We start from the raw sequence: 14,113 nt of genomic DNA on the forward strand, positions 1-14,113 counted from the left end.
CGGTTAGCGCACTTGCGCTCCGAGCCCGAGTTCCATCCTCCGCTCACGCTCACCAACGCCGGTGACGATTATCCGAACCGGTCCTGGGCCTCCCCTAGGTCGGCTCGGCCTCAAATGAGTACGTTACGTGGAGCGACCGGGCCTTAATACGCTACCAGCACTTGTCCCAATAGCGTGTTGAAGGCTATTGGGGGTGAGGGGGGTCTTTGTCTTTGTGTGGACGTGGATCTGGCCACCCACCCCCCACCCCGTGCCGTGCCGGGCGTCATGGGTGGTGCTGCACTCACTGACAGCACTTGCCCCAGCAAGTCTGTTGGAGGCTACACGGGGCATCTTTATCTTTGTGCGTCGCCAGTGGCTGGGATATGCCTGCCCGTGACGTGCATTCCAGACCCGATGTCAAGGGGTGAAGTCGAGGCGATTCGAGAGCTTGCGTGATCTCCTCCACCCATCGCCGGCTCTCTCCTCTCTTGGAATGATACTTTTACAGTGCTCGAGATGAGTTTCAGATTCAAGAAAATATTCGGGTGTTTAAGGACGCATTCGTGTCTCTGTGTGAGTCCATGGGTCTTTTGTGAGTCTAAGGGTCTCTGTGTGAGTCTAAGGGTCTCTATGGGAGTCTATGGGTCTCTCTGTAAGTCTAGGGTCTCTGTGTGCTAGTGTGAGTCTATGGGTTTCTGTGAGGTCTATGGGTCTCTGTGTCATACTAAGGGTCTCTGTGTGAGGCTATGGGTCTCTGTGTGAGTCTATGGGTCTCTCTGTAAGTCTAAGGGTCTCTGTGGGAGTCTATGGGTCTCTGTGTGAGTCTATGGGTCTCTATGGGAGTCTATGGGTCTCTGTGTGAGTCTATGGGTCTCTATGGGAGTCTATGGGTCTCTGTGTGAGTATTAAGAGCTGATGCTCGGAGGGGGGGGGTGGTCGCGGCGGGGCGAGCGTGACAACCGCAGCACAGCCACCACCACCGCCGCTTTCATTTCTAAAAATAGTTCCGACAACAACAACAACCAGAAGAGACAATCGCGCACGCACGAGACTGTGCAGTGACGCAAAGCGCACAGACCCCCCCCACTTCCACCCCCCCACTTCCACCCCCCCACATCCACTCATCCCCCCCACTTCCACCCACATCCACCCCCCCCACTTCCACCCACATCCACCACCCCCCCACTTCCACCCACATCCACCCACCCCTCCCACATTCACTCACCAACCCACCCACCACTCACCAACATCCACCCACCAACCCACCAACATCCACCCCCCCCCCACATCCCCCCACATCCACCCACCAACCCACCCACATCCATCCACCCACCCACCAACTCGTGAGCTCGTCGCTTGCGGTACCAAGGGCGATTCGTTCGTTCGCTCGTTCTCATTTTCTATCACCCATCCCAGGCAGAGGAAGGAAGCTGTCCGTAATTAACCCCGGAGGACTGACGCCAGCGAGCGAGCGAGGAAGAGAGGTAGGGAGGTAGGGAGGTAGGGGGGGAGGCTGCACGAAGTCCTCTGAAGTTCATCCCAGCCTCGTTTGCTGTCAAATGTTGCTCGTCAACGGAGCCCCCCCCCACCCCCCCCCCCCATAACGTTGGTGCTGCGGAGGCAGTGCTGACCCAATTTGAAAAAGGAGCCCCCACCCCCCTCCTCGGTTTTGCGAGCGGTGACCCCACTGCTTTCACCAACTCTGTTCAAGGACGTGTCCACGATGTGGGGGGGGAGGGGCGCCCCCCCCTCCCCCACCCTCCCCCACCCCCACCCTCGCTACCCCCCCTGCCCCCACCCACCACATCTCACCCCCCCCCGCCCCAACCCCCCCCCCCTCTCGTCAGCTGTTTTCACAATTGGTGGATGGTATTATCAGCGATTGGTGCGATATTATTGGTGATGAGAGGTTTATTTTTGTTTGTTGTTGTTGTTGTTGTTGGGTTAGATCGCGTAACTGCTGTGCTTGTCACGTGAGCATCACGTGCCGGTCAGCTGTCACTCCAGCGCACGGTTGTGACACGCGGCGTATTGAAACATTCATGGCAAGTCGCCTGAGGAAGCTGGTTGCAATCGCCCGCGAGATGCTGCGTGGAAACTTTCCTGCCCTGTCACTCCGTAACGAGGCTCTGGTCTTCTCGGCCACGGTGGAATATTTTTTTCAAACATATTGTGAAGGTCACACGGTGTGTGATTGACAATGGTGTTGAATTGGGTTTTTTTTGTTAACTGCTAACGCAGCAGCAGCATCAGCATCACCCGACCCTCTGCTTAATTTAGCAATTACGATCTCCCCACGTTTGTTCAACTATAGCGGGTATCGAGTCCCATCGCGATGGTGAACAGCAGCAGCAGCAGCACAGCCTACATTCGTACAGAGACGGAAGCCATCCCGACATTTAAGTGAGATGCTAACCCCCCCCCTCCCGCCCCGAAAAATCCTAAGTACAAGATGTTTTAAAAAGATGGACCCAATTTCAAAGCAGTATATTTTCACGATGGCAACATGTTGCAATTACACAAAAAGTTACAAACGGTTTAATGAGTCATCAAGTTTTACTAACCATTTTACAAATGCTCGATGTGCCCTCCACCTGCTGTACGGACAACATCGAGACGATAGTTGAATGCGTCCCCAACGCCTCTCAAAGTGTCGTCTCCTTCCACTGAAGCCACCGCTGCCGTGATTCTGTTTTTGAGGTCATCCAGATTAGTCGCTAGTGGTGGCACAAAACCACGGTCTTTGACGTATCCCCACAATAAAAAGTCGCAGGGTGCATGTGATGTCTGGGGATCTTGGGGGCCGAGAGTGTAGCGCTAAGTCTTGGGGTCCAGTGCGACCTATCCAACGTTGAGGCAGTGGTCTAGTGGCAGTGACCAGAGGTGGGACAAAGTCATTGTTATGCAAGTCCAAGTCGAGTCGCAAGTCATCAAATTCATGACTCGAGTCTGACTCGAGTCCAAGTCACATGACTCGAGTCCACATCTCATAGGTGGGACAAAGTCATTGTTATGCAAGTCCAAGTCGAGTCGCAAGTCATCAAATTCATGACTCGAGTCTGACTCGAGTCCAAGTCACATGACTCGAGTCCACATCTCATAGGTGGGACAAAGTCATTGTTATGCAAAGTCGAGTCGCAAGTCATCAAATTCATGACTCGAGTCTGACTCGAGTCCAAGTCACATGACTCGAGTCCACATCTCATAGGTGGGACAAAGTCATTGTTATGCAAGTCCAAGTCGAGTCGCAAGTCATCAAATTCATGACTCGAGTCTGACTCGAGTCCAAGTCACATGACTCGAGTCCACATCTCATAGGTGGGACAAAGTCATTGTTATGCAAGTCCAAGTCGAGTCGCAAGTCATCAAATTCATGACTCGAGTCTGACTCGAGTCCAAGTCACATGACTCGAGTCCAAGTCACATGACTCGAGTCCACATCAGTAGTGAATGACTGAGGCTAGGGGCTGTTTGAGTGCTGGTAGATGCATCTCGCGGTCATCATTTGAAACTCTATGCCCCGCCCTCTTTATGCCCCGCCCTCTTTATGCCCCGCCCTCTTTATGCCCCGCCCTCTTTATGCCCCGCCCTCTTTATGCCCCGCCCTCTTTATGCCCGCCCTCTTTATGCCCCGCCCTCTTTATGCCCCGCCCTCTTTATGCCCCGCCCTTGCAAGTGGTAAGAGTTTCATTCAAGGGCGGTTCGTGGTTGCAGAGATATAGCGATTTCAAATCGGGTCCATCTTGAAACACCCGGTATTATTTGTTTCAATTTACAATCATTATCCGAAACTCAGCCGCTACTAATGTCCACGTCCAGCTGAGTAATTCCATGGCGCCCGGTGTACAGGAGGTCGTGGGTTCGATCCCGGCCCTGGCGCATGCACGTGTGGAATTTGCGTCTCTCTCCCCGGGTGGTCGCGTGGAATTGTGAACCGGTCCTGGGCCTCCCCTAGGTCGACTCCGAGCGAGTGAGAGCAAGGGAACGAGTTGGTGAGAGTGAGAGAGTGGGCATCACGGTGGCCAGATGTTAACTACCTCGCCTGGTATGCAGCAGGTCGTAGGCTCAATCCCGACCTTGACGCCTGCTGCTGCATATTTGGAGTTTGCGTGTCTCTGCCCGTTGTTGCTTGGACTTTTCTCTGGAACCTCGGGCTTTTCCCTCCGCATGTAGAATCGACTGTCACGCCTTTAAGAATTGTTGGCTGCCGTGAATTTCCACGCGATGACGACGTAGCTCGGGTGGGCATTACCGGCGATCTCTGGTGCTGCTGCTGCTGCTGGCCACTGTGACAGAACCATGAACACGTGCAATTACACGCGTTCAGAGTATCCGGCTGCTGCTAGAAATGTCCACGTGATGATGATGATGCTAAGCCCACTTCGTTGAGCTATCATTTGTGATGACCAGGTCGCTTCTGGGAAAAGAAGAGCTGTATATACGTCAGTGGGAGCTACCTGGCTTAAATTAAAACAATTGTTAACTTTAAATAGTTTAATCACAAGATCGTTTTCCTTCCGTAATCTGATTACTGCAATGAATTACCCGGATTCCCAATTCTACCCCTACCCCCACTCCCACCCCCAACTCCACTCCCACCCCCGCCTCCACCCCCACCCCCACCTCTACCTCCACTCCCACCCCCACCTCCACCCCAAACCCCACCTCCACCTTCACCCCCACCTCCACCCCCAACTCCACCTTCACCCACACCTCCACCTCCACCCCCACCTCAACCCGACAAACACCCCCACCTCCACCCCCAACTCCACCTTCACCCCCACCTCCACCCCCACCTCCACCTCCACTTCAACCCGACAAAAACCCCCACCTCCACCCCCAACTCCACCTTCACCCCCACCTCCACCCCCACCTCCACCCCCACCTCCACCCCCAACTCCACCTTCACCCCCACCCCCACCTCCACCCCAACCCCCACCTCCACCTTCACCCCCACCTCCACCCCCAACTCCACCTTCACCCCCACCCCCACCTCCACCCCAACCCCCACCTCCACCTTCACCCCCACCTCCACCCCCAACTCCACCTTCACCCCCACCTCCACCCCCACCTCCACCCCCACCTCCACCTCCACTTCAACCCGACAAACACCCCCACCTCCACCCCCAACTCCACCTTCACCCCCACCTCCACCCCCACCCCCACCTCCACCCCCATCCCGACAAACACCCCCACCTCCACCCCCACCTCCACCCCCATCCCGACCCCCACCCCGACCCCCGACCCCCCACCCCCGACCCCTCACCCCCACTGAATATGAACCTTCCGTTGACCGCGTGAGTTTGTCAGCCTGCCGAGAGAGAGAGCGGAGGGGGCGTTTGAGGGTAATGACCGCGGCCGTGGGCAGGCAGGCAGGCGGGCGGGCGGTCAGGCGGGCAGGCAGGCGGGTTTATTCCGGTCCACCCAGGTTCCTGGCTCGCAATGACCTGCTCGGCTTGCCCTCTGCAAACACGCAAGTCCATCGGCTCGTTTGCACTGTGAAAGAAAACTTAACTTGGAACTTTTATTGTACCGGGTAAGGCCCCCCAACTGAGCTACACAGCTCTTCATTCAGAAGCGACCTGCCAACCAATGACACCTCAACGAAGCGGGCTCATCATCATCATCACCACGTGGAAATGTATAGCAGTCGCCAAATACTCGAATCGCGATACTAAATGTGGAGGAACCGGAGAAAAGTCCACGCGACCACGGGGAGAACATGCGAATTCCAAACAAACATGCGACTCTAATCTATTCTAATCTATTTCTATTTTAGCAGGTAAGGCCCCAATGATCTGTATAGCTTTTTTTTCAGAAGCCACCTGCCAATCACAGATGATAGCCCAACGAGAAGTGGCTTATCGCGTGGAAATTCTTGATTCTGAACGTGGAGTTAAAAACCGTGAGATGAATTCCTGTATACCAGGCGAGGTAATCAACGTCTCGCCACCGTGATGATGATTGATGAAAATGATGAGAATGAGACACGAAAACTACAAATATACAGCAGCAGAAGGCGTCAAGGTTGGGATCGAACCCACGACCTCCTGCATACCCGGCGAGGTAGTTAACATCTCCTAGCCACCGTGGCCCCCCCCTAGGTCCAGCTTAAAAGGGGGGGGGGGGGTAATACATGCACAAGTAAATAAATAAGAAATTCGACACTGGGCCTGTCTGCCAATGCAAGCCTGACTGCTGATGAGACGTTGAATGTCGAAACCGGGTCCCCAAAGCTGCTTGGTTTGTTACTCGTGTTGAACCCAACGCTGCTGAAATATTTCATACCCAGAAGTCCGCGCACGCGCGTGTGTGTGTCTGATGGGATGTGTAGAGGATACACTTGGGATGTTTACGCAGAGACGCGTCGCCTGATTGGCTGCTTGTTCGATGTTCAGGGCTATCGGGGAACAAACCAGAGTGAAATAAAATAATTTGAATAAATATGCAAACTTTTCCTATTTTAAATTGTACAAAGTACATGGCAATAAATTTCGATGTAAAGCTTTCGTGACTGCAGGGATTCATCTTCTTGGTTCTTTCGGTAAAGTCACGTAGAAGGAAAATAATAAAATAAGAAAAATAAAACATAATAAAATAATATAATAATATAATATTTTTTATTTTTATTATTTTATTATTTTCCTTCTACGTGACTTTACCGAAAGAACCAAGAAGATACATGGCAATAGTGTCATCGTCTCGTTACTCCATCATCATCAACATCATCGTCGTAAGCATCATCATCAACATCATCGTCGTAAGCATCATCAGCAGCAGCATCATCGTCATCATCATAATCGGCCATGATCTATCCACTGTTGCATGAGGCCCTCTTAGAGACGCTGTCATCACCCCTCGCAGTCTCGTTGGACAATATCACCGTGGAAATTCTGGCGTTGATTCTTATCATTCTGGCATCGTCGTTGTTATTATTATTATTGTTATCGCGTTGTTATCATCTTCTCGCGCCTCCCAATCTCCTCCTGAAACGCACGGCCAAGTGCTGGCGTGCTCGAGAGATAACGATGGCATCCCGGCAACGTTGGGCGACCGCTGGAATGTGGTTGGCCCAACACTTGGTGCCCAAAGTTCCATGTTTGGTGCGATGCGAGTTGGTGACGGGAGGGAACGAGCGAGCGTGTGTAGCGGTGAGCGCGCTGCGCTACAAACCCGGCCACCCGAGTTCGATTCCCGCTCGCGGCCACCACCAACACCACCAAGTGACGATTGTCTGAACCTGTCCTGGGACTCCCCTAGGTAGCCTCAGCCTCAAATGACTACCTGGTGCGCTGCGTAAAAACATCGCCGCTACGGGGAGACAAAGGCGGCCCGGCGTGGTGCTGGCCACCCACCCCCTCGTGCGTCACAGTGCCGGCCTTTATAGGCGCTCGCTAACAGCACTTGCCCCAACAGTCTGTTGAGGCTATACGGGGGATCTTTGTCTTTGTAGAGGTTCACACGCTGCTACCACCACCAAGTGACGATTGTCTGAACTTGTCCTGGGCCTCCCCTTGGTCGACTCGGCCTCAAATGACTACCTGGTGCGCTGCGTAAAAACATCGCCGCTACGGGGAGACAAAGGCGGTCGGGCGTGGTGCTGGCCACCCACCCCCTCGTGTGCCGTGCCGGCCTTCATAGGCAGGCAGTGCTACTCGCTAACAGCACTTGCCCCAACAGTCTGTTTAAAAGCGAGACTGGGGGGGGGTCGAAGGCATGGCTCTTCAGAATCCACTTTGTACTCTGGGTTCTTGAATGATAATAATAATTTTTGTAAAAGGTTTCACGTTGGGGGGGAGGTATTTGTCATTGTAGATTGGCATGGGCAGGTGCGCACACAGTGGTTACGCGTCTAATGTGATAATTGGTTTGCCCGGTAGTGGATCGGGTAAGGCGGCGTTCATTGTTCCACCACCACCGCCCCCACCGCCACTCATCTCCCCTGCACCGCCCCCCCCCCCATGGAGTTGTTCATCCAGGGCCAGGAGTCTCGCGTGTCAAGAGGATTTGCGCTGTGTTGGTTCACCTGGAACGGCGTGAACGCACGCGGTGGCGGCGGCGGTGGTGGCGGTGGTGGCGGTGGCGGCGGTGGTGGCGGTGGTGGCGTTAGCGGTAGTGGCGGTGGTGGTGGTGGCGGTAGCGCTTACCGGGCGCTTTGCTACGAACCCCGGCGAGCTGAGTGTGTGAACACCAGCGTTGGGTTACAAAGGCGGCCGGGCGTGGTGCTGGCCTCCCCCTACCCACTTTGTGTCCCGTGCCGGCCTTCATCGGCGCTGCTACTCACTAACACCACTTGCCCTCCAACAGGCGGTCGCGGTGGTGGTGGTGGTGGTGGCGGTGGTGCTGCTGATGCACTCCACGTTCTCTCGAATACAGAATTAGACACCGCAGGCAGCTGACGACGCAGCGGCTGCTGCTCCCGCGATCCGGACACGTGGCACGGCCTCGGAGATGAACAATGCCGCCCCCCCCCCCCGGTCCACACCACCCCGGTCGCCCCCCCCACCGCCCCCCAAATCGCGTGTTACGTCTGTGTGCTCACAACAGTCGGTATGTTTGTGTTCATCGTAAAATTGCCGTATTACGAATTCTATGTACATGTGTGTCAAAGGCAAACGGGTATAAGCTCAATAGAGAGCAGTTTGTTTTCCATGGAAGTATTATTTTATACGTGTGTGTGTGTTTCTGTGTGTGTGTGTGTTTCTGTGTGTGTGTCTTTCTGTGTGTGTGTGATGGGGAGCGCTGGTGTAGCGGTTAGTGCTATGCGCCACGAACCTGGCGACGCGGGTTCAATTCCCGCTCACGGCTAACACCGATGACGATTATCAAAACCGGTCCTGGGCCTCCCCTAGGTCGACTCAGCCTCAAATGAGTACCTGGTGCGATGTGTAAACATCGCCACTGGGGAGACAAAAGCGGCCTGGCGTGGTGCTGGCCACCCACCCCCTCGTGTGCCGTGCCGGCCTTCATAGGTGCTCGCTAACAGCACTTGCCCCTACAGTCTGTTAAGTCTACACGGGGGATCTTTGTCTTTGTGTGATGGGGAGCGGTGGTGTGGCGGTTAGCGCGCTGCGCTGCACGCGTGCAGCAGCTGCACGCGTGCAGCAGCTGCACGCGTGCAGCAGCTGCACGCGTGCAGCAGCTGCACGCGTGCAGCAGCTGCACGCGTGCAGCAGCTAGGATCATCCGGCACTGGCGCTAACCGTTGCGCCACCACTCCGCCGTACGCGAACACACTGCGTGCAGTGGAAAGCCGGGTAAGCCTCCACACAGCAGTGGCGATGTTGGTATAGTTGTGTGCACACAACCCATGTGTCACGTGAATGAAATCCGGCTGAGCTGTCCAGCCCCGCTCTTGCACCTTTTGCAAATATAATCTAATGCCGTGTTCATACGGGGGGAGCGGGTGTGGTCGCGTGGAATTCTGTGCCCAGGTGCTCCGGTTTCTCCCCCCCCACCCACCCATCCACATCAATTTAGAATCAACATGCATTAAGATTATTTAAGATTATTTTTGTCGCTCTGAATTTCCGCACGGTAAGCCGCCTTTGTTGAGCTATCGCATGTCGCCAGGTAGCTGCTGACAAGTAAGTTGCTACCTCGGTGGGGATCTCTGCCTTGGTAATTTTGTACGCGTGTGTGGGTCATTCGTCTACTACGCGATCGTGTTTTTGTGTTCCTTGTTGTTGTAGCGTTCTCACGCCGTGCCCCTACTGCGCATCAGTGAAAAACAAGAGCTTCACATCTCATCGGATTCCGCCTGCAGTATGAATAAATTGATGGCGAGCGAGTAACCTGTTATACGGAAAAAACCTAAGAATATGTTACACGTGGACAAGCCCCTGATTACCCCCTTGCTCCCTCTCTCTCGCTCTCTCCCGGTCACCGGAGACTTCACATTCTCACACCTCCGTAATCACCGTCACCGTTCCCTTGCGCGACGGGCTGGTGGCACTACGAACCATGAGCGCGGTGTTACTGAGCGGGGTGATGTCTTGAACCGATCCAGGCCGCCCGTCCCATGATCCCACAGCTCAGTGGGGACATTTGCACGGTAGGATGGGGATGAATCTTGATTTGAAGCTTTCGTGACTTGCAGGAATCCATACTCGTTGGTTCTTTCGGTAAAGTCACGTGGGTAGAAATAAAATAATAATATAAAACAAATCACGAAGTTTCGATCGCAACACGAACAAATGCTGAAGCATTTTTGCCTTGCTGTGGTTGTCCCACCTGATGATGATGATTGTTTGTGTTGCGATCGAAACGTCGTGATTTGTTTTATTTTATTTAATTATTTTATTTCTACCTACGCGACTTTACCGAAAGAACCAACGAGTATGGATGGGGATGGTTTAGTTTTGTGTTTGTATGTGTTTACCTTGTTGCACTTTGCACTTACTACCCGTGTTGTTGTAACTTCCTGACCCCGTGGACATCTGCGGAGGGCGTAAAGAGCTTTAGAGCTCATCGGATTCCTCCTCCAGTAGAAATAAACATTCGGATCCACCGGCCAGAGCGGTGAGGCCGCAAGTCCAGCAGTGGATTGGCGCGGTGCAAAATAAATCGAGCGAATCAACGGCAGCTAACTTGACCTGGCGATGGTCGAACCAGGCAGGGAGAGAGGTTCAACACGGGCTGATGCATCGAACGCCCACTGCTGTGCAGTGCGTGGCAGAGGTCGCAACCGGGTACCCGATACCCGTACCCTACCCGATAGGCGGCTACCCGTACCCGGCCGGGTACGGCCCGTACGGGTACGGGTACCCGTTTGCGACCCTGGTGCGGCCGGGTACGGGTAGACCGTGAGTCACTGGTGGGTGAGTAACTGTTTGTCACTCATTTCCCAACGTCTTGTCTCTTCTCACAATTCAAATTCCTAGAATCAACCCACCCGCGCCTGCAACATGGCTTCATACCCGTACCGTACCCGGCCGGGTACGGGTAGGGTACGGGTACGGCCGGGTACGGGTACCAGTTTGCGACCCTGGTGCGGCCGGGTACGGGTAAGGAATCAAAACCCGTTTGCGACCTCCGGTACGTGGACATCAGCGTGGGGAGACAAAGGCGGCCGGGGCGTCGGTCCTGGCCACCAGCCCGCTTTTGGTGCTACTCGCTCACAGCACTAACAGTCTGTTGAAGGCTACACGGGGGACCTTTGTCTTTGTGTGTGTGTGTATGTTGTTTGACTGTGTGTGCGCGTGTGTGTGTGGTCGTGCCACAAACACACACACAGGGGGAGCGGTAGTGTAGTGGTTAGCGCGCTACGCTACGAACCCGGGGACACGAGTTCGATTCCCGCTCACGGCAAACACCGGTGACGATTATCTGAACCGGTCCTGGGCCTCCCCTAGGTCGACTCAGCCGCAAATGAGTACCTGGTGCTATGTCAAAAAAAACATTGCCACTAGGGACACAAAGGCGGCCGGGCGTGGTGTTGGCCACTCACCCCCTCGTGTGCCGTGCCGGCCTTCATAGGCGCTCGCTAACAGCACTTGCCCCTACAGTTTGTTAAGGCTACACGGGGGATCTATTTTTCGCGTGGTAGTGCAGCGGATTAGCGTGTCGCGCTACGAACCCGGCCACCCGAGTTCGATTCCCGCTCACGGCCAACACAAAACTGCGTCAACCCACACGCTTTACCCCGTATTCTTCTTGCACAGGGAAATTGAGTTTTCAGGTCCATACGGCGCACAGCCGTTTTAATACTGGCACAATAACAATAATGTTGTCTATGTGTCTGTGTTTCTCCCTTGCGATGGGACTCTGCAGGATGAACGTTGAGGTGTATACGGGGCACGGGGTGACCAATAAGATCTGACTTGGTCTGTGATAAGGTGGGGCACTGATAAGGGGTTGACAGCTGATGCAACAGCGTCACCGGTGACGAATATTTCAACAGGTCCTGGGCCTCCCCTAGGTCGACTCGGCCTAAAACGAGTACCTGGTGCGGTGTTTACTGCGGTGCGCAGTAAACAGGGAGACAAAGGCGGCCGGGCGTGGTGTTGCCCCCCGCCCCACCACCTCGTGTGACGCGACAGCCTTCATAGGTGCTGCTCGCTACGAGCACTTGCCCCAGACAGTCTGTGAAGGCTATACGGGGCAGCTTTGTCACCCTATGCCTTTGCATTGTGCGCGTACACGCGCGTGTGTGTGCGTCTTGTAATTACCTGTTAGCATGAGGTGTTAAGTGGTTGCCGGGAAACTAATGATCCAGTAATGCACACTGCATGTTAAACCCTGCGCATTGCAGCCTCGCTCGCCCGCTGTAGATATTTACACATTCCCAGGCCTCGAGTTTAATGCCTTTTTATTTATTCTGCACACCAAACACAAAGGTCCCCCGTGTAGCCTCAACAGCCTGTTGGGGGCAAGTGCTGTTAACGACTTAGCACCTACTCGGGTGGCTGGGTGGGTGGCCAGCGCCACGCCTCGCCGCCTTTGTCTCCCTCGTGGCGGTGACGTCACCACAGCGCGTGTGCCAGGCTATGTGCACGTTAAGGCCACGTCAAGTGTCTCACACCCACTGGCAGGAGGTCACGGGACAGACCCAGTTGCCATGGGTCGACTGAGATGACTGGCAGATGCACAACCTGTGCCACCTACTGCGCCCACTCGCTGTGTTTTATCCACCCGGCGCTCCGCTCGTTGTTGTGAGCGTCGCTCCCCTCTGCCCCCCGTTGTTGCTGGAGGGCGACTGGCTCCAACTGCCCAGTAACGTCTTTCACGAGCCTCTCCATGCACAAAGATCCCCCGTATAGCCTCAACAGACTGTTGGGGCAAGTGCTGTTAGCGAGCACTTATGAAGGCCGCAACGGTACACGAGGGGGTGGGTGACCAGCACCACGCCCGACCGCCTTTGTCTCCCTAGTGGTGATGTTTACATACCGCACCAGGTACTCATTTGAAGCTGAGTCGACCTAGGGGAGGCCCAGGACCGGTTCAGATAATCGTCACTGGTGTTGGCCGTGAGCGGGAATCGAACTCGGGTCACCGGGTTCATAGCGCAGCGTAGCGCTAACCGCTGTACCACCGCTCCCCACAGTTCATGTCGTTTTGCCATTCCTCCTCCTCTGATGAAGGATCGCAGACCAGGCCACAGTGGGTTTACTGTGCGGTCCTTAGTGTGGACTGTGTATCTCTGTGGGCCTCTGTGTATCTCTTTGTGTCTCTATGGGTTGACTGTGCGTTCCATAGCTTGGGTTGTATGTTCACAGTGGCTCACTCCTGTGACTCGTGTCTCTTTGGTGTATCTCCGTATTTCTCCATGGGTCCCGATGTATCTCTCTGTGTATCTGTATGTCTACGCATCTCTTTGAGTCTCTCTATTGTGCGTCCTCTATGGGTTTATTGTGCAGTCCACAGTTGCGGTTGTATGGCCACAGTCGTGCCGCTGTGGTTTGTGTCTTTAATGTATCTCTATGGGTCTCGATGTATCTCTATGGGTCTCGATGTATCTCTATGGGTCTCCGCGTTTCTTTATGGGTTTTTACTGTGTGGTCCATTGTTTGGTTTGCATGGCCACAATCGCACTCCTGTGGCCCGTCTCTTCAATTTGCCCTGAGCTGAATAAGTTAATTTGAACAAAGGTAAATAAATAACTGCGGTTATGTTATTTGCGATAATATCTCATGCATACTTAGGCCCTTAGCTCCTGCAGCAGAATCAGCAGCCAGGCTCATGAAGGGTGGTCACCCATCCAAGCGCGATCCGGGCTTGTTTTTCTCTGCTTAGCTTTCTGAGATCTGCTGATATCAGGTGGAGTCAGGGTGACTTTTTGCAATAGGTTTGAATATATATGACTACAATGTACAGTTTGTATGTACAGTAAGGTCTCAGAGTACATGGGCTCAGAGTATGCGGACCTGCTCATACTTGACCGACCCCGATTCATCCTTACACTTTTTGTGACTCGTACTTTCACTACACGCACGGGGCGGGAAGCGAGGAGTCCAATCACCCCCCGCCATCACGCAAACGATGGATTTGACGGCGTGTAACTATCGCCCGCGCAAGAAACGAGTCCAAAATCTCTCGTGTTCTCTCCGACCTGGAAGCTACCGAATGATTAGTGAATCATTTACTATACAGTACTGTACTTTATTGAGCATTCATGTACATTCATCTCCAT

General features: G+C 54.2%; 1 protein-coding gene across 1 annotated transcript in view; it reads left to right on the plus strand.

Annotated features, from left to right (window-relative positions):
• LOC144950867 (semaphorin-6A-like) overlaps positions 1 to 14,113 on the plus strand; it is a 144,812-nt gene that overhangs the window by 54,531 nt on the left and 76,168 nt on the right.

Source organism: Lampetra fluviatilis, chromosome 59 (assembly GCF_964198595.1).
Source record: "Lampetra fluviatilis chromosome 59, kcLamFluv1.1, whole genome shotgun sequence".
Classification (NCBI taxonomy): domain Eukaryota; kingdom Metazoa; phylum Chordata; class Hyperoartia; order Petromyzontiformes; family Petromyzontidae; genus Lampetra; species Lampetra fluviatilis.